At 36.2% G+C, this 24123-nt stretch overlaps 1 protein-coding gene and 1 pseudogene across 9 annotated transcripts in view; one reads left to right on the top strand and one right to left on the bottom strand.

Annotated features, from left to right (window-relative positions):
- Window positions 1–17038, bottom strand: part of LOC149748043 (protein S100-A11 pseudogene) — a 33665-nt pseudogene extending 16627 nt beyond the window's left edge.
- The window catches only part of PPP1R12A (protein phosphatase 1 regulatory subunit 12A), a 149829-nt gene that overhangs the window by 31078 nt on the left and 94628 nt on the right, over window positions 1–24123 (top strand). The gene's annotated exons all lie outside the window — the stretch shown is intronic.

Here is a 24123-nt window from a genome sequence, read left to right as displayed (position 1 = left end):
TGTCCTTGAACTCTTGCATATTTCTGTAACAGTTCTGTAATTGTTTATTTACTTGACTGCCTATTCCACTAAAATATAAGTTCCTTAATTTTGTCTTTGTAGTGAGCACCTAGCATAGTACATAGAATACTGATCGCTAGATATTCAGGAAATGTTTAATGGTATGAAGAATTGTCTTCACAATGACCAATTTCAAAGACTTCATCTTCGGGCTTTGAATAGAAGTGGACATTATGAAATTGCTCTCCCTAATTTATTTGGTGCATAGGTATACAGGTTGGATAGTTAAATTAAGATTTTTAGTAAGTGGACAATGCTATACTGTATCATTGATTGCCGGCTTGATTTGGTACATCTGCGGAGGCTATTCAGGAGCCACCTTCTTTCTGTAAAATTCAGTGTGTATGCTTCCCTAACTTTTATACTTAAGTTAAAGATAATTACCATTCCAGATTGTGTGAAGATTCACTTTGGAAAATATTTTAAAATCCCAGACAGAAACTTAACTATTTATAAAAGGATATATTCATGGGTATTAGGGTTTAAAGCTGTTAAAGCTATAACTGTAAGAAGCTTTGTTGTTCATTGTTTTAAGTTCATTGCTCTTGATTTAAAGGCACATTTGTAGAAACATGTATGTGTATTTATTCAACAAATATTTGTGTGCCTATTACCTGGTAGGCACTATTCTAGACACTAGGATACATCAATGAACAAAGCAGGCAAAAATTCCTTTGCTTGTGGAGTTTACATGGAGCTTATGTTCTGTTTCTGTATGTTTTTATATGTATGTGTCTAGATATGACACTATTATAGGAAAAACAGCATAATAAATGGTTTTAGGGTTGTTTCGTATTTTAGCAGAGGACTACGATAAAATTGGAAGATTGTTACCAACCCTTGATTGTGTGTAGCCTCATCACATATGTGCCTTTTAGATTTTGTTTTCACCGTTGCTTATCCAGAATGGGGAGGACAAATAAATTTTAATAATCAGTTAAATTAAACTGACATTTATTGTTTTGGCATGTGCAAAGCACTCTGCTATAAACATTGTAGGGGGAAAGGGGACTAACAATTTGTAACTTCAAGACGTGTATATAGTCTAATAGGGGCAAATCAAGTGCAAATATAACTAATTCCGCACAGGATAAGAGGAAAGGTGCAAACACATTGCCAGTTATTTTCAGAAAGGGGGAATGTTACACCAATCAGTGGCTAAATGAAAACAAAACAAAACACATCATCAAATGTTGGTGAGAATGCAGAGCAATGGGAACTCATTATTGGTGGAGATATAAATTAGTACAGTTACTTTGGGGAAATGTTCGTCAATTTCTTATAAAAGTAAATATACGTCTGCCCAGAAATTCTGTTCCTAGTGTTTGCCTAAGAGAAATGAAAACATATGTTCTGAAAAGACTCATACCAGAATGTTCATAACAGCTTTATTCTTAATAGTTGAAAACTGGAAACAGCCCAGGTGTTCATCAGTAGAGGAATGGATAAATAATGATATCGCCATACAAGGAAATAGCCACTCAGCAATTAAAAGGACAAACCACTGATACCTACAGCTATATGAATGAATCTCATGAACATCTTGCTTACAGAAAGGCTTTCACATAATAAGGTATACTCTAGAATTCCACTTACATGAAATTTTTAAATAGCCACATCTTATTTATGGTGGAAAAAAAACAGTAGTGGTTGCTTTTATGATGGGGGTGTGGGAGTTGAGTAGAAAGCGACGTGAAGGAACTTTCTGTAGTGATGGTAGGTTCTAAATATTGATAGAGGTTTGGGTTACACAGGTTTATGCATTAGTTAAAACACAGTGAATGTACATTTAAGTTCCTTGCATTTCATAGTATGTAAGTTTTGCATCAAAAGAAAACTAAACAAATATTGAACTCTAATTAATGATACACATGCTGAAGTATTTAGGGAGATAATTTACTAATTATCTATACTAATTTCTACAGCCTTACTTTTTTGGTACTTTTTAAAGTAGCTGGATTAATGGATGGATAAAGGAATGATGGATAAAGGGTAGATAGCTATATATGCCAAGCAAGTAATAACATGTTAATAATATATTCTAGATGATGGATACATAGGTATTCACAGTAAAAGTCTTTCAACTTTGCTATATGTTTGAACATTTTTATAATAAAATGTAAAGGAAAAGCGGAAAATACTATACGTGGAAGGTAGTGTCGATAAATATTTTTGTGTTTTATGTAGTTTTTAGGATGTAGAGGAATGGAAAGAATTTTTGTTGGGGCGGGGGTGTGGTCTAGGCAGAGGTATAGGGAAAGCATTATAGGAGGAGGGAGCAACATTACAAGAGATGCCAGGATAAGAATTGAACTAGTGAGTAGTTCAGGTTGGCTGATGCATAGGGTAAAATATTGAAGCATAAATATAGAAAAGTAGAAGGCATTTGTGTAATAAGTCATTAGGAATTAGTTTCGGAATGGTGGGACATTTCTTCTCCCAAACCAAAAAGAGAAAAAAGAAGGGAGATGTAAGAACTTTTAATGTGGGAACAGTGAGATCTTAGAAGATTGCCATTGACCATTTCAGTTTTCTTTATAGTGTAAAAGTATAGCTATTGGGTATTTATCTCAGGTGGCATTGTGGAGCAGTAGGATTTAATATAAGGAGACTGGAGGGGATTTGGAGTGGTAAATACAATGTGATAGGAATTCAGGGAAAAGAGAAGGAGGGTAGAATAATAGTGAGGTTAGAGTGATGTTATAATGGACCAAATTAATATGGTTTCATAATATTTCTAGCATTGCTTGACAGCATCTTTATAAGAGCACAGAGAGCAAATGGATGATACTACTCAGCCCTAAAGATTGGCAAGAAATTCTGGGGTGCTGAATGAATAGTTGAAATAGAGTAGGCAAGTAAAGCCTGTGAATGGTGGACTGGGGAGAATTGGAAGGGGTCAAGAATCAGGAATTCACAATGAGCACCAAAAAAGAAGAGATTCAGTCCAAAGAGGGAGGAAGATGTAGAATCGGACACCATATTCTTCTCTGGGAATTTCAGAATTCTAAGATCGTAGAGGTGACACATTTGGAAATGGTGGCATTGTCTTCCATCTAATCACATAAGCCAGAAATTTAGGAGGCATTCTTAAGATGCTTTTTCTCTTAATCACTATCTCAATAAGAATGTCTAAATTCTTGAGTTTTCATTGTGAAGATAATCTAAAATATATGATCATGGGTAGCCAGGAAGATGGGTATTTCTAGCTACCCATGAATACTGCTTCTTAGTTTCAGTTGAATTTTACAACTGAATACTGCTTCTTAGCTTCAGTTGAAGACATTTGCATTTGCGTTGGTGTTGGTGCCAAATATAACAGATTTAACTGTCAGCAACAAATGAGGAGAGACCAAGATGGATTTAGTGAAAATGTCATGTTTGCAATTGGATGGGGGTAAATTCCCAGCCAGTTGACATCACAGACCCCTTTACAAACTAAAGAAAAAAGTCATGAGAAAATTTATAAATTTGTTTAGATTTACGTATATACTAAGGCATGTATAACGGCCTAAGTTTATGTTAGTAGCTATTTAAATAACATAATAAAAATAATTTCAGTTAATTTTAGGGAAGTTTGTGGGAATTATTTTTTCCTTTTCGAGGAATCCCTTTATATTACTCATATTGGACACATATTGTTTGTTGTACAGAATACATTTAGTCTCCTTAGCCTGATCTGCAAGGCCAGCCACAGTCTGCCCCTTTTTTTTTTTTTTTTTTTTGGTGGTATGCGGGCCTCTCACTGTTGTGGCCTCCCCTGTTGCGGAGCACAGGCTCCGGACTTGCAGGCTCAGCGGCCATGGCTCACGGGCCCAGCCACTCTGCCGCTCGTGGGATCTTCCCGGACCGGGGCATGAACCCGTGACCCCTGCATCGGCAGGCGGACTCTCAACCGCTGTGCCACCAGGGAAGCCCATCTCCCCCTCTTATCTCCACTTAATTCTGCCTCATCACCTATCATCTCTTGCACTTTATGGTCCTTCCGCAATACCACACGCTCTCTATCTGATATTCTACTCCCTACTTTTTAGGAATATTGTTTTAGCCTTCACCATTTCTATATTCTTAAAGACACATACTCCTAGAAGCTCTGACTCCTCTCTCTCTAGGCTCTTCCTATCTTCTCAGCTCCTACAAAGTAAGGTACTTGCCATGTTAAAGTATTTCCTATTTGGCTCCCAATTAAAACCGTGTATTTCATATGGATCTGTATCAATCATGATTCATCTTTGTATGCCCAGCGTGTTGTATCACAATAAATGATAGATGTTCAATAGTTACTGAAAAGATCTGAACCATGCTGGTGAAGGGTATTAAAGTCCAGAAACTGTTTTTGCTCTTCTGAAAGATATTTTCTGTAGAAGGAAGACTATTGTGATAAAACAGAGCTTGGGGGTTTACCTTCATGTCTTATTTATATAATCTGTTCTCTTGTTAACATGAAATCGCTGTCAGAAAAGATTTTCCGGGACTTCCCTGGTGGCGCAGTGGTTATGTATCTGCCTGCCAATGCAGAGGACGCAGGTTCAGTCCCTGGTCCGGGAAGATCCCACATGCCACGGAGCAACTAAGACCATGTGCCACAACTACTGAGCCTGCTCTGTAGAGCCTGTGAGCCACAACTACTGAACCTGTGCGCCTAGAGCCCATGCTCCGCAACAAGAGAAGCCACCGCAATGAGAAGCCCATGCACCACAACGAAGAGTAGCCCCTGCTCGCTGCAACTAGAGAAAATGCGTGCACAGCAACGAAAACTCAACGCAGCCAAAAATAAAAATAAATAAATAAATTTATTTTTTAAAAAACAAAAAGATTTCCATCTGTATTAGACATGACTGCTCCACTGAGCTTTACACACTAAGTTTTGTGAAATGAACTTCTACTTTCCCTGTGTTTGCTCTTGAATTCTTGAAAATTAAAATCACAAAGTAAGTTATCACGATATCTTATTATTCTAAAGACATGAGCATGCAATGTTGTAAGTAAAATATAAGTAATGTAAAAGTGAACTGTTATCTCAGGATCTTTGCTCGTTTTCTTAGGGTCACTATTTTTTCCAGGAGCTCTGAAATGATCAGCACTAGTTGCATCACATGATTGTTCTCTTAATCACCCCTATGCAAGGAAAACATTGCCAATAACATATATTAGTTCCCCGTTTTTCAACAGTTGTCAGTTTTGATGTTACTTGGTTAGGTCTGTCCTCTGCGTAATTTCTCTAATCATTTTTTTCTCATATTGGAAACTTTATGACCTAAACAATAACTAGAAAATAAGCATTATTCATGGAACTGGAACAGATGTTGCAGAATGCACATGCTTAAGCACAAGTACTTTTATTTTACTTAGAAGTCCTCATATAGTTTCTATGTACTCTTTGTTTTTTCTCTTCAGGTTTTTATTAGTTATCTCTTTTTTACATATTAATGTATATAAGCCAATCCCAATCTCCCAATTCATCCTTCCGCCACCATCCCCACCCCGCTTTCCCCCCTTGCTGTCCATGTTTGTTCTCTACATCTGTGTCTCTATTTCTACCTTTCAAACTGGTTCATCTCTACCATTTTTCTAGATACCACATATATGTGTTAATATATGATGTTTGTTTTTCTGACTTACTTCACTCTGTATGACTATTTCTGGGTCCATCCATGTCTCTACAAATGACCCAATTTCGTTCCTTTTTATTGCAGAGTACTATTCCATTGTATAAATGCACCACATCTTCTTTATCCATTTGTCTGTCAGTGGACATTTAGCTTGCTTCCATGACCTGGCTATTGTAAGTAGTGCTGCAGTGAACATTGGAGTGCATGTGTCTTTTGGAATTACGGTTTTCTCTGGTTATATGCCCAGTAGTGGGATTGCTGGATCATATGGTAATTCTATTTTTAGATTTTTAAGGAACCTCTATACTGTTCTCCATAGTGGCTGTATCAATTTACATTCCCACCAACAGTGCAATAGGGTTCCTTTTTCTCCACACCCTCTCCAGCGTTTGTTGTTTATAGATTTTCTGATGATGCCTATTCTGACTGGTGTGAGGTGATACCTCATTGTAGTTTTGATGTGCATTTCTCTGATAATTAGTGATGTTGAGCAGCTTTTCATGTGCCTCTTGGCCATCTGTATGTCTTCTTTGGTGGAATGTCTATTTAGGTCTCTGCCCATTGTTTGATTGGGTTGTTTATTTTTTAAATATTAAGCTGCATGAGCTGTTTATATATTTTTGAGATTAATCCTTTGTCCATTGATTCATTTGGAAATAGTTTCTCCCATTCTGAGGGTTGTCTTTTCATCTTGTTTATAGATTCCTTTCCTGTGCAAAAGCTTTTACATTTCATTAGGTCCCATTTGTTTATTTTTGTTTTTATTTTCATTAGTCTAGGAGGTGGGTCAAAAAAGATCTTGCTGTGATTTATGTCAAAGAGTGTTCTTCCTATGTTTTCCTCTAACAGTTTTATAGTGTCCAGTCTTACGTTTAGGTCTTTAATCCATTTGGAGTTTATTTTTGTATATGGTGTTAGGGAGTGTCCTAATTTCATTATTTTACATGTAGTGGTCCAGTTTTCCCAGCACCACTTATTGAAGAGACTGTCTTTTCTGCGTTGTATATCCTTGTCTCCTTTGTCATAGATTAGTTAACCATAGGTGTGTGGGTTTGTCTCTGGGCTTTCTGTCCTGTTCCATTGATCTGTATTTCTGTTTTTGCACCAGTACCATATTGTCTTGATTAATGTAGCTTTGCAGTATAGTCTGAAGTCAGGGAGTCCGATTCCTCCAGCTCCGTTTTTTTCCCTCAAGATTACTTTGGCTATTCGGGGTCTTTTGTATCTCCATACAATTTTAAAGATTTTTTGTTCTAGTTCTGTAAAAAATACCATTGGTAATTTGATAGGGATAGCATTGAATCTGTAGATTGCTTTGGGTAGTATAGTCATTTTCACAATATTGATTCTTCCAATCCAAGAACATGGTATATCTCTCCATCTGTTTGTGTCATATTTGATTTCTTTCATCAGTGTCTTATAGTTTTCTGAGTACAGGTCTTTTACCTCCTAGGTAGGTTTATTCCTAGGGATTTTATTCTTGTTGTTGCAGTGGTGAATGGGATTGTTTCCTTAATTTCTCTTTCTGATCTTTCATTGTTAGTATATAGGAATGCAAGAGATTTCTGTGTATTAATTTTGTATCCTGTAACTTTACCAAATGCATTGATTAACTCTAGTAGTTTTCTGGTGGCATCTTTAAGACTCTCTATGTATGGTATCATGTCATCTGCCAACGGTGACAGTTTTACTTCTTCTTTTCCAGTTTGTATTCCTTTTATTTCCTTTTCTTCTCTGATTGCCATGGCTAGGACTTCCAAAACTATGTTGAATAATAGTGGCGAGAGTGGACATCCTTGTCTTGTTCCGGATCTCAGAGGAAATGCTTTCAGTTTTTCACCATTGAGAATGATGTTTGCTGTGGGTTTGTCGTATATGGCCTTTATTATGTTGAGATAGGTTCCCTCTGTGCCCGCTTTCTGGAGGCTTTTTATCATAAATGGGTGTTGAATTTTGTCAAAAGCTTTTTCTGCATCTATTGACATGATCATGTGGTTTTTATTCTTCAGTTTGTTAATATGGTGTATCACATTGATTGATTTGCGTATATTGAAGAATCCTTGCATCTCTGGGATAAACCCCACTTGATCATGGGGTATGATCCTTTTAATGTGCTGTTGGATTCTGTTTGCTAGTATTTTGTTGAGGATTTTTGCATCTATATTCATCAGTCATATTGTTCTATAATTTTCTTTTTTTCTGCTATTTTTGTCTGGTCTTTGTATCAGCTTGATGGTGGCCTCATAGAATGAGTCTGGGAGTGTTCCTTCCTCTGCAGTTTTTTGGAAGAGTTTGAGAAGGGTGGACGTTAGCTCCTCTAAATGTTTGATAGAATTCACCTGTGAAGCCATCTGGTCCTGGACTTTTGTTTGTTGGAAGATTTTTAATCACAGTTTCAATTTCATTTCTTGTGATTCTGTGTCTTTTGGTTGGGGCATTTAATCCATTCTTGTGTTCATGTTTTCTATTTCTTCCTGGTTCTTGGAAGGTTATACCTTTCTAAGAATTTATCCATTTCTTCCAGGTTATCCATTTTATTGGCATAGAGTTGCTTGTAGTAGTCTCTTATGCTTTGTATTTCTGGAGTGTCCGTTGTAACTTCTCATTTTTCATTTCTGATTTTTTTGATTTGAGTCCTCTCCCTCTTTTTCTTGATGAGTCTGGGTATTGGTTTATCAATTTTGTTTATCTTCTCAAAGAACCAGCTTTTAGTTTTATTGATCTTTGCCAGTATTTTCTTTGTTTCTATTTCATTTATTTCTGCTCTGATCTTTATGATTTCTTTCCTTCTACTAACTTTGGGGGGTTTTTTTGTTCTTCTTTCTTAGGTGTAAGGTTAGATTGTTTATTTGAGATTTTTCTTGTTTCTTGAGGTAGGATTGTATTGCTATGAACTTCCCTCTTAGAACTGCTTTTGGTGCATCCCATAGGTTTTGGATTGTGTTTTCGTTGTCATTTGTTTCTATGTATTTTTTGATTTCCTCTTTGATTTCTTCAGTGATCTCTTGGTTATTTAGTAATGTATTGTTTAGCCTCCATGTGTTTGTGTTTTTTACATTGTTTTCCCTGTAATTCATTTCTAATCTCATAGCATTGCGGTCGGAAAAGGTGCTTGATATGATTTCAGTTTTCTTACATTTACCAAGGCTTGAGTTTTGACCCAAGATGTGATCTGTCCTGCAGAATGTTCCTTGTGTGCTTGAGAAGAAAGTGCAATCTGGTGTTTGGGGATGCAGTGTCCTATAAATAGCAATTAAATCTATCTGGTCTATTGGGTCATTTAAAGCTTCTGTTACCTTATTAATTTTCTGTCTGGATGATCTGTCCATTGGTGTTAGTGGGGTGTTAAAGTCCCTACTATTATTGTGTTACTGTCGATTTCTCCTTTCATGGTTGTTAGCATTTGCCTTATGTATTGAGGTGCTCCTATGTTGGGTGCATATATATTTTTATTTGTTATATCTTCTTCTTGGATTGATCCCTTGATCATTATGTAGTGGCCCCCCTTATCTCTTGTAACAGTCTTTATTTTTTTAAGTCTATTTTATCTGATACAAGTATTGCTACTCCAGCTTTCTTTTAATTTCCATTTGCATGGAGTATCTTTTTCCATCCCTTCACTTTCAGTCTGTATGTGTCCCTAGGTCTGAAGTGGGTCTCTTGTAGATAGCATATATATGGGTCTTTTTTTTGTATCTATTCAGCCAGTCTGTGTCTTTTGGTTGGGGCATTTAATCCATTTACATTCAAGGTTATTAACAATATTTATGTTCCTATGACCATTTTCTTAATTGTTTTGGGTTTGTTTTTGTGGGCCTTTTTCTTCCTTTTGCTTCCGACCTAGAGAAGTTTCTTTAGCATTTGTTGTAAAGCTGGTTTGGTGGTGCTGACTTCTCTTAGCTTTTGCTTGTTTGTAAAGCTTTTGCTTTCTCTGTCGAATCTGAATGAGATCCTTGCCAGGTAGAGTAATCTTGGTTGTAGGTTCTTCCCTTTCACTTTAAATCACTTTAATATATCACTTTAAATATATCGTGCCGCTCCCTCTTGACTTGTAGAGTTTCTGCTGAGAAATCAGCTGTTAACTTCATGGGAATTCCCTTGTATGTTATTTGTCGTTTTTTCCTTGTTGCTTTTAATAATTTTTCTTTGTCTTTAATTTTTGTCAGTTTGATTACTATGTGTCTCGGCATGTGTCTCCTTGGGTTTATCCTGCCTGGGACTCTCTGCACTTCTTGGACTTGGGTGGCTATTTCCTTTCCCATGTTAAGGAAGCTATTGACTATAATCTCTTCAGATATTTTCTCGGGTCCTTTCTGTCTTTGCTCTCTTTCTGGGACCCCTATAATGCGAATGTTGGCGCATTTAATGTTGTCCCAGAGGTCTCTTAGGCTGTCTTCATTTCTTTTCATTGTTTTTTCTTTATTCTGTGCCATGACAGTGAATTCCACCATTCTGTCTTCCAGGTCACTTGTCCATTCTTCTGCCTCAGTTATTCTGCTACTGATTCTTTCTAGTGTATTTTTCATTTCAGTTATTGTATTGTTCATCTCTGTTTGTTCTTTAATTCTTCTAGTCGTTTGTTCTTCTAGGTCTTTGTTAAACATTTCTTGTATCTTCTCGATCTTTGCCTACGTTCTTTTTCCGAGGCCATGGATCATCTTCCCTATCATTATTCTTAATTCTTTTTTCTGGAAGTTTGCCTATCTTCACTTCGCTTAGTTGTTTTTCTGGGGTTTTATGTTGTTCCTTCGTCTGGTACATAGTCCTCTGCCTTTTCCTCTTGTCTGTCTTTCTGTGAATGTGGTTTTTGTTCCACAGGCTGCAGGATTGTAGTTCTTCTTGCTTCTGCTGCCTGCCCTCTGGTGGATGAGGCTATGTAAGAGGCTTGTACAAGCTTCCTGATGGGAGGGACTGGTGGTGAGTAGAGCTGGGTGTTGCTCTGGTGGGCATAGCTCAGTAAAACTTTAATCCACTTGTGTGCTGATGGGTGGAACTGAGTTCCCTCCCTGTTGGTTGTAGGCAACCCAGCACTGGCACCTACAGGCTCTTTGGTGGGGCTAATGGCGGACTCTTGGAGGGCTCATGCCAAGGAGTACTTCCCAGAACTTCTGCTGCCAGTGTCCTTGTCCCCATGGTGAGCCACAGCTCCCCCCCCCCAGCCTCTACAGGAGACCCTCCAACACTAGCAGGTAGGTCTGGTTCAGTCTCCTATGGGGTCACTGCTCCTGCCCCTTGGGTCCTGCTGCACACAAAGTCTGATTCTCTGGGAATTCCTCCTCCCGTTGCCAGACCCCCAGGTTGGGAAACCTGATGTGGGGCTCAGAACCTTCGCTCCAGTGAGTGGACATCTGTGGTATAATTGTTCTCCAGTTTGTGAATCACCCACCCAGCGGTTATGGGATTTGGTTTTATTGTGATTGCGGCCCTCCTACCATCTCATTGTGGCTTCTCCTTTGTCTTTGGATGTGGGATATCTTTTTTGGTGAGTTCCAGCGTCGATGATTGTTCAGTAGTTATTTGTGATGCCAGTGCTCTTGCAGGAGGGAGTGATTGCACATCCTTCTACTCTGCCATCTTGAACCAATCTCCCTATGTACTCTTATTTTAGGCTCAATTTTTTTTTAATGTTTCGCAAATTAAGATGAAGATAGGATGCTATCATGTAGTTTCAGGAGGTGACAGATGGAAGCAATATAGAAAGTAGAAAACCTATTAAAAGCAAACGATTCCCAAAAAGCATGTTAGGTATCATTTTAGCTGCATACACTACTGTCCAGAAGGACAGTGTTATGTAACATCAAGAGTTTAATAGTTGACACCGTAATGAGTTAATGGAGAGAAATGAAATTGCATCTTTTTGTATGTGTTTAAAATGACAGAGGAGGGCTTCCCTGGTGGCGCAGTGGTTGAGAGTCCGCCTGCCGATGCAGGGGATACGGGTTCGTGCCCCAGTCCGGGAAGATCCCACATGCCGCAGAGCAGCTGGGCCCGTGAGCCATGGCCGCTGAGCCTGCGCATCCGGAGCCTGTTCTCCGCAACGGGAGAGGCCACAGCAGTGAGAGGCCCGCGTACGGGAAAAAAAAAAAAAAAAGAGGAATGTGTAACAGACTTTAGGAGGATTTCCATTAAAAGTTGCTTATTTTTTAAGGAATTTTCTGTGAGTTATATATACTTTTTATATATTTCAGCTTTGTGAATTTGATCATAATGTTTTGCAGGAACACTTTGGGGATTATCTGTAAGAATATATTTAAGTGAAACTAGAGCAAAAAATAAGAACCCTCTCATGGTAGTTTAGTACCTGTATTTCATGTATTTTAAGGTTATTAGATTTGACTGTTGCCTAGGCATTTCTATCCATGGGAATCCCAAAGCCTTATATGGTCAAGACTTAGCTTTTAGACTTTCAGTGAAATGCAAGGCACCACTCCAAAAAAAGAAAAAGAAAAAGAAAAAAAAACTAGCTGGCTTTCACTTTGTCTTCAGTGCTCTCTTCTTGGCTGCCTTTATTACCACAGCAGCTAAATTACTAGGAACCTTATGTGCATTGGGAGTCTGTCTTCCACAAAAAAGGAATTGCTTTTGTGGCAGTAGTTTTATGCTAGAATGCTAATGTTATTTTTAACAAAACATTACATGATACTGGTTATATAATTTGATTTTTCTAAAAGGAAACTTAAAAATAAAACGGTTTATTTTATCTGACTCTTAGATGAGGGGAAGGGATCATATCTGCATATGGTACAATTAAGAAGTGCAAGTTTCACTAAAGGCAGGCGTTAGGGTAAGTGAAAGTGAAATTATTAATTGTTTGGAGTCTTTCCTACCTTGGAACTCCTGGTACCTGATTAGGGGACACAGGTGAAAAAAGTGTAAACATTCAGGAGCAGCAGTGATCACCACCATAGGGCAGCTAAAACAATAAGTTATTTCTATCCTGGTATGATCTTATTCAGCTCTAGTCATCTTTCTGCTTTGAAGAATGTGATTTTTCTGAGTGATCTGTGTCGCTCAATTGTACCTTTAACTGCAAGATAGTTTAATACTTTGTAGATACTAAAATTCTTAGTTATAGATTTTTCGTGTAGGAAAAGGGAAGGTATTATTCCCCCTAACATAAGAAGATTGCAAAATGTGTTTTCACTTATCCACTGTAGTAAGTCAGATATGACATGGAAAAATTAATTCTGATACAGTCATCTACAGGTAACAAAGAATCAGCAACCTATTTCTGAGTCCTACACTGAAGCTAAATCCTACTGTTTCCTCCATTCAACGTTTGATTACTGCCTAATGTAGTCTATGCTCTGAATACATAATGGAGTCCTTGCCTTTAAGAACTCCCAGTAGTGGAAGCAGAAGGAAAGGAAAATGAATGCAGAAATAGTACATATGGGTAGATAATTATCACACAGTGTTCTAAGTGTGTTAGGAGAGGTGTGTTCACAGTGTTACAGAAAATGGAAGAAGAGAATGATTTAATTCTAGCTACATGAACATAGGCTGGAAAAGGTGTCAGAAATAAAGGATTAAGATGGTTAAAAGAAGTCTAAATTGAGGAGCAACCTATAAGGCCTAGCAGTGCCTCAGCCATTACTCGTAGGTTCCCTTTGTCTTCTTCACGAGAAGTCCCAAACTGCCTTAGTTAATTCGTATGATCAGAAAGAATTGAATTTTTATTACCAGGTTACTTTTCTTGGCAACTGAACTCAACCCCTTCCTCCTGCCAACCTGCTTTTTTTGTGATGGAGCATGAGCGTGTGCTTTGTAGGGTTTTTAGCACTGTGTTTTGTTTTATCTAAAGATCCTTTGTCACATCTGTCTTAGCAGAGTTTTGTAGCTTCTGTCTTTCTGGCAGAGATGCGTATGTGTGTCAACGTCTTCTAGGTAGCTGGAGAACCATCCCCAAAGGTGAAAATCTCATTTGTAATGTGTTGAGTTAGCCATGTTAATTATTGATTGTTTAGTTTAAACAACAGCAACAGAAAACCTTTCAGAAGTTTCTTGATTCCATGCAGTTATTGGTACACAAAATCTGCATACAAGGTTTTTCCGTTAGAGGTGAAAAATAGTGTAAAATTATGAAATTAGTTCATTCTGTGAGAGAGACTAGGAATTCACAGCGCAGTGGTACACTTGTTTATTATATTACAGATACATTGTATGTATGAAACAATGGTTCCCAGACTGTCTGCTTTAACTTGGACATAAAAATAGAGTTTGGGGCTTCCCTGGTGGCGCGGTGGTTGAGAGTACACCTGCCGATGCAGGGGACACGGGTTCGTGCCCCGGTCCGGGAAGATCTCACATGCTGCAGAGCGGCTAGACCCCGTGAGCCATGGCCGCTGAACCTGCGCTTCCGGAGCCTGTGCTCCGCAACAGGAGAGGCCACAACAGTGAGAGGCCTGCGTACTGCAAAAAAAAAAAAAAAAAAAATTTGGTGATAAAAATAGATGTCAGTGGGAAAAGAGACTTGTTGACAAGTTCTGCAGTAAAGAAATCTGTTTAATCCAGTATTTTCTAAATTTAATTATTTTTAAGAACCTTTTATTAAAGACCATTTATTAACCTTTTCATTTTAGTAATTTCATGGAAACAGTTTGGGAAATACTACAGTAAATTTTTGTGATGAATTGCATTCAGAAGGGCTGCATGCTGACAGTTGTTTCAGGAGGCAAATTGAAAATTTACGTATTTTTATTTCTGCCTTATTACTTTCTCTTTTGACTAGTTATTTACATTTGAAGGAATGTCAAAACTCCATAATCTGTAAATGTAAAATACTGGCATCTTTTTATAACAGTCTTGGGAAAATGATCAAACGAATGAATTATGCAGTAGAAAATTATACATATCCTTTTCCCTCAATGCAAAGGAATGTATAAAAGCTGACTTTAATTCTTGCTATTCATATGCCCTCCATCCTCAAAAATAAATATTGAAAGAGTAATAATTTTTATTGTTTATTAGGATAGCTCTGGTTAGTTAGAAGGTTATTTTCTTTTATATCAAATACGTTTTTACTCATCAAGCCTGAGTACTGGTACATTACCAGGTGATTGTTATTTATTCTGAAGTTATAATTTCAGATTGCTTGGCATATTCAAGAAATGGAGCGTGGTCCATTGTGATTAGAGCTTTGAATTTGTGGAATTAGAGTGATAGGTCTAAATTTAGATAATAACTTGAAGGACTAACTTACCACATTTAAGAGAAGTGGAAATACAGGAGAAAAGACAGATGAGAGATTAAGTAGAGAAGGGAACAGGATATTTGGATACACACAAACGGAAGCAATGAAAACTGATACAAATGCCTTCTACATTCATCAATAATCCAGCAATGTAGCTGTTATTTATCACCACATAACAAATTATCCCTAAACTTAAAATGTCAAACATTTATTACCAAATTTTCTATGGTTAAGGAATTTGGATGTAGTTTATCTAGGTACTTCGATTGACTTCAAGCTATTGGCTGGGACTTCATGTCATCTGAAGGCTTAACTTGGTGGGGGGGGGGGAGGGGGGGAAGGATCCACTTCAAAGCTCATTATTGGCGGGTCTTACTTCCTTGCCACATGGGCCTCTTAATAAGACTGCTTCTTGACACTGCAATTGAGTTTTCCCAAGTTGTGAGCAATTTGGGAGAGGGCAAGAGAGGGTTCATGCCAAGATGGAATCTACGATCTTTTAATAGCCTAGTCTTAAAAGTGATGTACCATTACTTCTACCTCATTCCGTTTATTAGAAGCAAGTTACTCAGTCTGGTCCACACTCAAGGGGAGGAGTTTACACAAGGATGTAAACTTGATGAGGATGAGGCAGGAATCATTGCTATTTTAGAGGCTACTTACACAAGCATCAAATTAAAATAATTTTTGTGGTATTTTACATTCCTCAACTTATATTAGTAAATACTTAATTCATTCGTTCCTATTTACTATGCCTTGCTCCCTAGGAACTGTTTATTTCTCCTTTTCTTACTGTTCAGCAGAGTACTTGAAAATCATTTATATCTTCACCTTTTTTTTTTCTCTCTTCTCTCCATTTGAATGTTTGGTGCTCCTCTTATTTTGTGACTTGGAAGTATTAACTCCTGCTCCCTTAAGTCTTCCATTAATGGTTCCAGAAATGCAGGCTAGCTTGGTAGGCTAAAATGGAAAATAATATTTGGTTAAAATAACCAAATAAGATTTTTTTTCAATTTTTTCCATCAGGACCGAGACTCATATATTCTTAACTTCATCCTTGATATTTTTTGCCAAAGCATGTCTGAATATAGCAGAACAGCTACCAGGTTCTCAACATTTGTTAGACATATCTTTGCTCTTTCGTTTCTGAAAAGGATGTAGAAATATAACTCCAAGGCTTAGATTGCCTTTTCCCTAATTTTTTCCACCCATTCATGTCATGGTATATCAAAAAATTTGCCTTTCCCTTCCCAAACCTCTCCCTTTCCCCTGAATTTGATATTTTTAATATATAGAAATATATATATTTCAATTTTTAACATATAGTTTTAATTCTTGAGGTTTTAGAAAAGGTATACTGAAATAATACCTGTATACTGGAATGAGGAGAATTTTAGAGAGGTTTTATTGTTTGTAATTTTATCTATATATATGTTTATTTCTGATTAGACTGAATTTATTGCAGGAAGTGTTTGGCTCTTTTTTTAACTTTAAGAAATGTGCTATATGCTGGAAAAAAAAAGTAATAATAGTTGCTCAGTGGATGTTGATTATCCATTAACTAACCATTATTCATTTAGGAAACATTATTTTAGAATCTCTGTGCAAATTATTTGATATACTTTTATTTAAAAGGACATATTACGTATACTATTTTAATTAAAATGTGTAAAATTGAGTTTTGCTTTAATTTGCCAAAAGAAAAAAACCTGAATACTGAAGTAATGGTTAAATTTTAGATAAATTTTCTTTATAACTACAGAGTATTTCCTTAAATATTCCTTTAAGATTAAGAAAACAGGCTATGCATAATATCAATACATTGCAATAGGATTTTTTATGAACCACGTTCCAGTTTTAGAAAGATCATACTACTCATTAGGATAGATTAGGAAATCAGCACTCATTCGTTTTTGCTCTTCTCTCTCCTAATCTTGTTTTGTTAACTGTATTAATATTTCTACCTTGTTAGAATTTATAATATTTACATTATTTTTGATTCACTTGTTACGAGTTTTGACCACTGTGTCTTGATTTCTGAATTTATTTTAATTGGCTCAATTTTTTGTTAAATAGGGTTTATCTTCTTACCTTTTGATCTCGTGTTTTCTTCATTTGTGTTGTTAAGTAGCACCAAAATATGGGGCATTTCCTTTAGTTTGTCAAGTTGCATTTTCTTCCACACTGCTTTCTCTACCTGAATTTTTCTCTTACTTACATACCTATGTATATTTAAAATTTTTATTTTATTTTTTCTTCCCCTTTATTTTGTCTCCCCTTTATTAAATTCTCATAGCTCTCCAGGTTTGACATAGGCTTTTCTGATCATATTTTACATATGCTGTTTGTGCCTTGTTTATTTCTCTAGCTTCAGTTACTGGGGATATCAGTGGTTCTCAATCTAGTGTGTTTTTACGGTTTAGATGGCGAGCCTTTTTAAAGTGGAAATTCCTTAACGCCATTCTCAGATATTCTGATTTCTCCTCTGTTTCTCCTAAATCTAGGTTAAGTTCTCTAGTAAAGTCCATAGTATTTATCATGCCTCTTGTTATTGTTTGTTTAGTTATCTTTCTTGCTTGCTGGACTGTGTAAGCTTCATGAGTATAGAAATCTGGTTTATATCCTTCCCCAGTGTATTCCTAGCAGCTGGCATGGTATCTTGCTGTAGTGGGCACTTAATAAATATTTATTGAATTAGTGAAGAGTCTGTGCTATTTATTGGCCACTTATTTTGCTGAGCACTGAAGAAATTCATCAAGAAACAGATAGCTAACAACTATGTGATTTTCTTTTTTGTTTTGGAAAACCATAAGAATTTTATGTCCTTTAAGGTTTTTGGAAAATAACTCAATGACTTTGACTTCTATTAATTAACATTTTGGCATATAGAGGCATACCTCGGAGATATTGCAGGTTCGGTTCCAGGCCACCGCAGTAAAGTGAATATCCAAATACAGCAAGTCACATGAATTCTTGGGTTTCCTAGTACCTATAATAGTTATATTTACACTATATTGTAGTCTGTTAAGTGTGAAATAGCATTATGTCTTTAAAAGAGTGTACATAACTTAATTTGAAAATACGTTATTGCTAAAAATGCAATCATCTGAGCCTTCAGCAAGTCATAATCTTTTTGCAATATTAACATCAAAGATAACTGATCACAGACCATCATAACAAATATAATAATAATTTAAAAGTTTGGAATATTCGGAGAACTACCAAAATGTGACACAGAGACACAGAGTAAGGAAATGCTGTTGGTAAAAATTGCACTGATAGACTTGCTTGACCTAGAGTTGCCACAGACTTTCAGATTGTAAAAAAAAAAAAAAAAAAAAAAATGCAGTATCTGCAATGTAAGAAAATTCAGTATCTGTGAAGCACAATAAAATGAGGTATACATGTATTCTTCCAGAGTCTTGAAAAGGAATATCAATGAAGAGAATTGAATCATATTATACATACTCCTTTTTAACCTGTTGTTGTTGTTGTTGTATTTAATTGAATTGCATAAAACAGTATGTAAAAGCTTTTATTACTTCCCCTGAAATTAAATTATTTTCTTATTGGTATATATTCATTGATTAAACACCTCTAGGTCAGTGTGTGATCATGTCTGATAAAGGAATTCAACAAGGAAAACAGCTACCTGTAGCTGGCTTTCTATCTCCAGAGCTCAGACGGTAATGAAACCTGGCAAAGGATTTATTATGTATAAAAAGATTTCTTTAACTCATCTCTACTCACGTACCCACTTTTCTTTTATTAATGCTATTTTGCTTTTATTTTTTTTTTAATTGGAGTAAAATTGCTTTACAATGTTTTGTTAGTTTCTGCTGTACAATGAAGTGAATCAGCTATATGTATAACCTATATCCCCTCCCTCTTGGACCTCCCTCCCCCACCTCCAATCCCACCCATCTAGGTCGTTGCAGAGCACCGAGCTGAGCTCCCTGTGCTGCCTGTTTTACACGTGGTAGTGTATTTACGTCAAACCTAATCTCCCAGTTCGTCCCACCCTCCCCTTCCCACCCTGTGTCCACATGTCTTTTCTCTCTGTCTGTGTCTCTATTCCTGCCCTACAGATAGGTTCATCTGTACCATTTTTCTAGATTCCACATATATGCGTTAATATATGGTATTTGTTTCTCTCTTTCTGGCTTACTTCACTCTGTATGACTGTCTCCAGGTCCATCACATCTCTATAAATGACCCAATTTTGTTTATTTTTATGGCTGAGTAATATTCCATTGTATATATGTACCACATCTTCTTTATCCATTCATCTGTCATTGAGCATTTAGGTTGTTTCCATGTCCTGGCTATTGTAAATAGTGCTGCAGTGAACATTGGGATACATGTGTCCTTTTGAATTACGGTTTTCTTGGGGTATATGCCCAGTAGTGGGATTGCTGGGTGATATGGTAGTTCTATTTTTAGTTTTTTAAGGAACCTCCATACTGTTCTCCATAGTGGCTGTATCAATTTACATTCCCACCAACAGTGCAAAAGGGTTCCCTTTTCTCCACACCCTCTCCAGCATTTATTGTTTCTGGATTTTTTGATAATGGCCATTCTGACAGGCATGAGGTGATACCTCATCATAGTTTTGATTTGCATTTCTCTAATAATTAGTGATTTGGGGGCTTCCCTGGTGGTGCTGTGGTTAAGAATCCACCTGCCAGTGAAGGGGACATGGGTTCGAGCCCTGTCCGGGAAGATCCCGCATGCCATGGAGCAACTAACCCCGTGCGCCACAGTTACTGAGCCTGTGCTCTAGAGCCCACAAGCCACAACTACTGAGCCCGCATGCCACAACTACTGGAGCCCGTGCTCTGCAACAAGAGAAGCCACTGCAATGAGAAGCCCGCACACCGCACTCACTGCAACTAGAGAAAGCCTGTGCACAGCAACAAAGACCCAACGCAACCAAAAATAATCAATTAATTAATTAATTAATTTAAAAAATAATCAGTGATGTTGAGCATCTTTTCGTGTGCCTCTTGGCCAAGTGTATGTCTTCTTTGGTGAAATGTCTATTTAGGCCTTCTCCCCATTTTTGGATTGGGTGGTTTGCTTTTTTGATATTGAGCTCTATGAGCTGTTTGTATATTTTGGAGATTAATCCTTTGTCCCTTGCTTCATTTGCAAATATTTTTTCCCATTCTGAGGGTTGTCTTTTTGTCTTGTTTATGGTTTCCTTTGCTGTGCAAAAGCTTTTAAGTTTCATTAGGTCCCATTTGTTTATTTTTTTTTTATTTTCATCACTATAGGAGGTGGGTCAAAAAAGAGCTTGCTATGATTTATGTCAGTGTTTTTCCTGTGTTTTCCTCTAAGAGTTTTATAGTGTCTGGTCTTACATTTAGGCCTTTAATCCATTTGGAGTTTATTTTTGTGTATGGTGTTAAGTAGTGTTCTAATTTCATTCTTTTACATGTCGCTGTCCAGTTTTCCCAGCACTGATGCTATGTTGCTTTTAAATTGCTTAGTATTTTTCTTTATCTGCTTATCTTATTGTCCTAAGTAGATTATAAGCATCCTGAGAACAGTACTACATGATCAATTGTTTTAGTCCATTAAGAAAAATTTGCTGAGTAGCACTGTTAGGTATTGTGGGATATATAAGACAATTTCTATTCTTAAGAGATTATAATCCAGTAGTGAGAAAAGACTGGAACACATGAAACAGTAATAAAGGCAGCATGTCTTATACAGTACTTAGTACAGTTTTATGTACACATACACTAGGTCATAAACACCTGCTCATTAAGGAGAGGTTTGCATTTTATTTTGATTCATTTTACATGTATTTATTATGCACTTGCTATATGACAGGCAGCGTGCATAAAGGAAACAAAAAGAATATACTCTCTACTGCTGGTCCTTGTATCCACCAAAGTGGCTGGCTCATTGCTTTATATATAGTAGGCAGTCCATAAAAGTTATTTGTCAAAGAATGATCCTGAAGTTTAACATTTTTATATCCATAAGGATTCTAAACTCTAGAAGTAATATTCTTCCCTTACTGAGTCCTCAAATAAAAGTCTTTGGCCTCTAAAGATCTAGGTTTGACTTACTACTTTATAGATCTTTATCAATAAAGGAAATAACAGCTGTGTAATAAGAGTAGATAAAGGGTGTGTTTTAATCTTGGAATAATTATGGTTTCCAGTTTTTGGCATTCTCATTCAAATACTTAGTACTTGTTAGATGAAGTATGAATGTTTACGCAATGTGTCGATTATAGTCGGCCGTCCTCTACATCCAAGGACTGAACTAACCAAGAGTTGAAAATAGTCCACAAAAAAATTCCAGAAAGTTCCAAAAAGCAAAAGTTGAAATTGCCGCAAGCTTTCAACTCTTTACATAACATTTACATTGTATTTACAACCATTTACATTGTATTAGGTATTTTAAGTAATCTAGAGATGATTTAAAGTATACAGGAGGATGTACGTAGGTTATAATCAAATACTACCCCATTTTATATAAGGGACTTGAGCGTCCGCAGATTTTGGTATCTGCAGGGAGTACTGGAACCAGTCTCCCACAGATACCAATGACTTTTCCCTTAGAAATTTTTTCTCAAAAGAGTTTTTTCAGATTTTTGTTATAGTCTTTTTGCCTTGTCCAGTTCATTCAATCCACAAAGATAAATTGGATCTTCTCCTTGTTAGGCATTGTGTCTCCTATGGATACTATATATATTATGTAAGTCTGAATTTTTCTTAATCCCAATAGAGAATTTCCCATGGTTTAGCCATTGTGTATAATCTGTGTTTTGAATTTTATTCTTCCAGTCATTTTTATCATTTGAACATATGATTTATTTTAAGGCAAGGTCTTTATTTTTATGTCTAGAGATCCTACCTGCTTATAAGAAATAAGATAAGAAAGGCAAAAAAAAAAAATCATTGAACTAAAATGCAGTGCTGAACTTACTTGTTTTCATTATTAAATATAATAGATGATCTCCTAAGATTGTACATACTCATTTATTTGCCAGTCTCAATGCAAGACCAAGGTATTTATCGATTTTTTTTTTCGATATTTTTTATTGTTTAGTATGGGAATGCTGCTCGGAGTTCTTCATTATTTTTCTTGTATAAACTACACCTGTGATTCCTCCTTTGATATGTCCAAGTTTTCTTTAAAATAGAACAAAAACTTGTTTGGACATCTCCAGTTTACTTCCTCTTTACACATACTCACTGACATCTGTGTCACCCTGAATGCTTAGGGCATGGACTATTTTCTGGTATATCTACAAATTTCTGTTCCTATCAGTTGAGTAGAACTGAGTTTTCCTTGCTAAGAGTCATAAAGAGTTGTTTCAAGGAAGTAGAAATTGTTTTAGAGAACTTCTGTATTCAGATTAATTTGTCTTTTACCTTTCAATAATTAACTGTGTTAGTAATGATTAGGTGCAAATTGTAAGCATTTCATCTAATTGACTATAATTATATTTTCACCTAAGTTGGTATAATTACATTTATACAACTAAATCTTTTCCTTTGTTTTACTCTCTTGTGTTGTATGTAATTTGTATGAATGAGCTTATTTAAAACTTCTATATGTAAAAGTTTGTTGGAAGGAGGTTTGATCCCTAAAATTTTCTTAATGCATCTTTTAAAATTTAATCATCCTCTTAGAAATCATTAGTAGATAGGACTTTTACCAAAAGTGGTACTACAAAGAATATTTGACAAGTCTCCACCATTTAACTTTGTTTTGTAATTTTAAAGGGATCAAATAGTAAGTTTTAGATGAGAATTGAAAAAGAAAAAAATTTTAATGGGGATGATTGAACATTCGGATTATGTATTGATATAAACATAATAGTACCTACTATTCGACAGATACTGCTCTAAGTGGTTTATATATTAATTCATATACCTCTCATAGTAAACTTTTGAAGTAGGTATTATTGTTGTCCTCATTTTCCAGAGGAAATTGTGGCACACAGGATGTTATATAATAGACCCAACAACAACCAGCCTACTGGCAGAACTAGATTAATCCCAGACAATCTGGCTCTAGAGTCTGTTCATGAAAAGGAATATAAGTGTTAGAATTTATTTCAAATGCTGTTTATTTTGTAATTGTGATTTTACTCAATTGAATTGAATGGTTGCTAAACACATTTGTTTTTATCTCTTCTAGGAATGAAATTTAATGATTTTTCAACTCCACGTGCCTCACCCAGAATCTGTCTTTAAGGCATGGACTCTGTCTTCTTAGAGCCAACTTTGTGTAGCCCCTTTATAATTCAATTCTTTGTTATTAGGCTTTTGAACTTTTTCCTAAACATGAGTGGGGAACAAAGGTTGTCCTTGCGCTAACTTGCTGAGAAAAATAACTAGGCCCCCTTTTCAATAAAAACAGATGTTTTATGTACTTGAACTAGTTTATTGAGATAGTTTATAGTTCAAGTTGACAAAGCTGCCTGTACCTGGGATTAAATGACAAAAGTGTCTTCACACAATCATCTGTTATTGGTAAAAGTGTAAAACTTTGGTAAAAGTGTAAAACTTTTGGAACTTACACTTCCAAAAATGTATTCTCCTTTATGGACTGTCTTAATCACAAGATCTCTTTATGTTCCCAGTGATATTTTAGTACTTTCTACCCACTGCTCTTATACCCTTACGTTGTTGTTTATGGACTAGCCTCCTATACTATGTGATCTTTTCCCTTCATTGTATTTCTAGGGCCTTAGCATATATAATTTTTAGCATATATAATATGAGGAATCGCCAGAGAAATTAGGGATACTTAGCCTATAAAAGAATATGTGAGAATTTGGGCAGTGGGGAGAACTCAAAGTATTTAAAGATTATCAGTTAAAAGAGAGATTCCATTTGATACATGGGGCCTCGGGAGGCAGGGGATAGAAATTAAAGGAAGACATGTTTTAGCATGTGCAATTTAGAGAAAGATAAAGTGCTTTATACTGGAGATAATATACAGTAGGCTTTTAATACATGGTAGCCTATTTTTTTCTTTTTCTTTTTTTTTAAATGAGGTATAATTTGCATACAATGAAGTACACAGCATATAATTCAGTGAATTTTTACATATATGTATGCCTATGTAAAAAATCAGAAAGGTAGGGAACATTTCCAGTCTTCCAAAAAGCTCACTCGTGCCCCTCCTATTATTTCCCCACAAATTTACCAGGATTCTGAGCTTTATAACCAGGGATTAGTTTTGCCTGGAAATTTACAGTTTGTATCCTTTGTATCTAGTTTTTTC

The sequence above is a fragment of the Delphinapterus leucas genome, chromosome 11 (assembly GCF_059928025.1).
Source record: "Delphinapterus leucas isolate spDelLeu-1000000601 "Yukka" chromosome 11, BTC_Dleu_Yukka2, whole genome shotgun sequence".
Classification (NCBI taxonomy): domain Eukaryota; kingdom Metazoa; phylum Chordata; class Mammalia; order Artiodactyla; family Monodontidae; genus Delphinapterus; species Delphinapterus leucas.
This window is presented reverse-complemented; position numbering and strand designations above follow the sequence as displayed.